This window comes from Camelus bactrianus, chromosome 14 (assembly GCF_048773025.1).
Source record: "Camelus bactrianus isolate YW-2024 breed Bactrian camel chromosome 14, ASM4877302v1, whole genome shotgun sequence".
NCBI lineage: Eukaryota > Metazoa > Chordata > Mammalia > Artiodactyla > Camelidae > Camelus > Camelus bactrianus.
In genome coordinates, this window is record NC_133552.1 from 25,615,627 (window position 1) to 25,619,199 (window position 3,573).

The following is a 3,573-nucleotide window of genomic DNA, read 5'->3' on the forward strand; positions in this document are numbered from 1 at the left end:
AGACTCAGAAATAGAGCTGAATAGAAACTTCATAGATTAATTCAGTTAAGTATAATCTTAACCACACAGTTATATTTATTAGTGGATAAATTACTCTCCTCTGTATTTGAAATAATCCATCTTATTTGAAGGTATAAATTATGTATTCTTAAGTGTATGATATATGTTAAGGATTAATCTTTTGCTGAAAATAAATGTATAATATGCAAATCATACAATTGAATTTTGTTTAGCTTACAAGACCACGTTTATGTAGAGATTAAGATATACACAATGGAGATGTCATTCTCTATGTTTAAGGACCTTCAATCTACTAGGAAGACAATTCATACATTTAACAAATATACGCAACTTTTGCTTCATAAATCAAAAGATTAATGGGGAAAGAATCTCTATACTACTAAAGATACTAGCTGGCAAGTTATCTTTATAAAATTAAGTAGAAACCAATGTCTTATGTCATCTCAGTAGCTTGGAAATCTCACAAAATTTGTTGAGAACAAACATAGACTTGTACTTTGATGAAAACTAAATTTCACAAATTAAGGATCAGACAGAACATAATTAACTTCAAAACATTTGAAAACTACCTTAAAAATTTCACGAATAGGATAAAAAAAAGTTAATAATGGAATGAATCCACTGAAATCAATTAGCATACTTTAGGTGGTTCATTTACTCACAGATTCCCCAAATAATATTTTCAAGTGCCTAGTATATGACAAGTACTTTAAAAAAATGAATAAACTATAGTCTGTCATAAAAGACAGAACTTGCTACTTGATAAAATGAAGTGACTAGAAACAAGAGAATCTATATAAGGTTCATATTTACACAACTGTATTAATCAGATGAAGGGCTAATATCTCCTATTTCAAACCAGATCTGTAATATATAGATTACTTTAAATTAGTTACATTTTAAAAAGGGATCCTAAATACTAGAATTTATGCAGAAGAAGGTAACTAGGATGATAAATAAATTTCAGAATTATGTAACAGAAACAATTGAAGGCACAAAGAATAATCATTCTGGAAACTAATGAATGCTACTAATGAAATGTAATTCTTAAATCAGACATAACTCATTTAAAGGTTAAAAAATGGTGTCATTTAGAAAAGAAAGCATATACTTTCAGAGTTGTTTTATGAAAATGATCTAGGTTCAATTAGTTTGTTACAGCCAAGCCTCAGTTGCATCTGAAGAATAACTTTCTATAATTTGAACCTGTCCAACAATGGAATAGCTGAGTTGTGAAATGTTCAAGAAAAGGTAAGGTGTCAGAAATGGTAAGGAAGACATAGCTGGACCAAGTTATATTATGATTTACCCAAGTGTTGTACATGATTCTATTATTCTGTTTTTATTATGCCTTTTACGTACTTCTAAATATTAACTATAACAAGTTATAGATACCTTGTATTTGTACCTTAATGATCACTGTTAACATTCATTTTGGTATCAGGGTCTGCAGAACAATGCCTTCAGGAGTTTAAGATATTTAAGAGTGTTTGCAGTACACAGATGTATTTCTAATTGGTGACCCACCTCTCTTATCTCCTACTTCTTTGTTATAGATCAGTGCATTAAGCTATCAGGGAAACTTCTTCTAATCTGCTGTCAAGTGCAACAAACCAGACAACCAATCTTGTTCAATCAATAAACTTAACTATGCATACAGTTCTGAGTCAGTAGTCTCCTGTTCGAGTGAGATCAATTAAAGTGAGTGAACTTCAGGATAAATACTTGATAAGCTTAGAGATTATGCTCAATTTTCTTTTTTCCCTTTTTTAACTTTTGCATGCCTTGAAGCTCCCTATTTTCTTACATATTTGTGGGTCATGATCTATATCAGATACTATTCCCAATCTTTCACAGAGATTGAGTGGTAATGAAAGGAGAAGAAATATTTTCATAAAGTGTGTCTGTGTTGGATTGAGACATAATTGCAGTTTTTATTTTGTTTTGTTTTGTTTTGGTGGAGAGGAGTGGGGAAGGTTATTTTGGGCAAGTAGAAAACAATTGATAAGAGGAAGGAAGATGCAGAGCAAAGCCATGTAAATAGTATGTAGACCTTTTTTTAAAAATTGAAGTATACTTGATTTACAATGTTGTGTTAGTCTGGTGTACAGCACAACGATTCAATTATACATACATATTCTTTTTCATTGTGGGTTATTACAGGTTATTGAATATAGTTCCCTGTGCTGTATAGTAGGACTTCATTATTTATCTGTTCTGTATACAGTAGTTCGTTTCTGCTAAACTAAAAACATGGAACACTTCACAAATTTGTGTGTCATCCTTTGGCTGGGGCCATGCTAATCTTTTCTGTATTGTTCCATTTTTAGTATACGTGCTGCCTAAGTGAGCCTTAGACCACTCTTAACTGAAACAAAAAGAAAAGTAAGAATGGAGGGTGGGAAGACAGGATAGAAAAGGTGAAAAGGTTAAATTACTTGACATTTAGATCAAGCTTGATGAATGTCTGAACATGGCACGTGGATACTGGTAGTTCTACATATGTGCACATATACGTCTGCACACACTGTTTTACCTCTCTTTGTTAAGTTTTCCGTTTAACAAGAAAACATGCAAGTGACATTAAACATTTTTAATATTCAAAATTGAAATCTATAGTCTAATCATTCATAACTTCTAAAAAACACACAGGGGGATAGTGAAAACTGGTTACACCAATATTTCCCAGCCTTGAACAACCTGAGGGCCCTGCTGATGCATCATTTAGCTTCTGTGTGGCAGGAAAGCATCAGTTACATGTAAGATCTCTTCTCTTCTTTTCTCATTATGCTGTGAAAATCAGCCATGAACAATGAACACAAATGAAAATAGTGGATGAAAGTACAGGTCACTATTTGGTTAGCAAGATGCACCAATAATTCAGAATGTGCACATATTAATATTTTGGTCAAAATAAAAAAGGCATCGTTGAAAACCTGGGTTTCAAGAGACCAGTTTTAGAAACACTGCTAACCTCCGTGACACAGGACCAACAACACTGAAATGCTTTTCCCCCTCAGCTGCCAAGATATCTTTGATGCTGGAGTCTGTCCTGAACTTTATTTTGCTAAAAAAGTTAATGAACTAAGCAAAGTGCCAGAGTTTTGGACAAGAGTTCAATTTTCATTGCAGAGAGGAACTCACAGTGGGAGAGGATGGGGTGGGAAGGCAAGGAACCAACAGGGACAGACAAGACCCACGGATCACTGAAAACTGCAGGAAGATTTGGGAAGTCAAAAGAGGGTGAGGAAAACATTTATCTTAAGTACTGGGAGAATGAGAGGGAAAGCTTTAAGAAATGTTGCAGTAGTTTATTCATTAAATTCCTTTATTTTATTTATTTATTTTGGAGAGTTTTTTGTTTGTTTGTTTGTTTGTTTGTTTTTTTGGTGGGAAGGGTGAGGGGAGATTAACAAGCATCTTTTGAAATTTGACTTGATATTGAAACACTTATTGGAACCTATTTTTACACAGGGTCCACATGTTTTTTGATTAAATAACTGTGACACAGTCTGGCTATTACTCCCAGTTACTAGCAAGTGTTCTTAATTT

The 3,573-nt window shown here is 33.1% G+C and overlaps 1 non-coding gene across 1 annotated transcript; it reads right to left on the bottom strand.

Moving 5' to 3' along the window:
- Positions 1 to 2,268: 2,268 nt before the first annotated feature.
- On the bottom strand, positions 2,269 to 2,373 carry LOC123613769 (U6 spliceosomal RNA). Its single transcript, XR_006721194.1, has one exon. It is a non-coding gene; the product is annotated as a U6 spliceosomal RNA (small nuclear RNA).
- Positions 2,374 to 3,573: the final 1,200 nt, after the last annotated feature.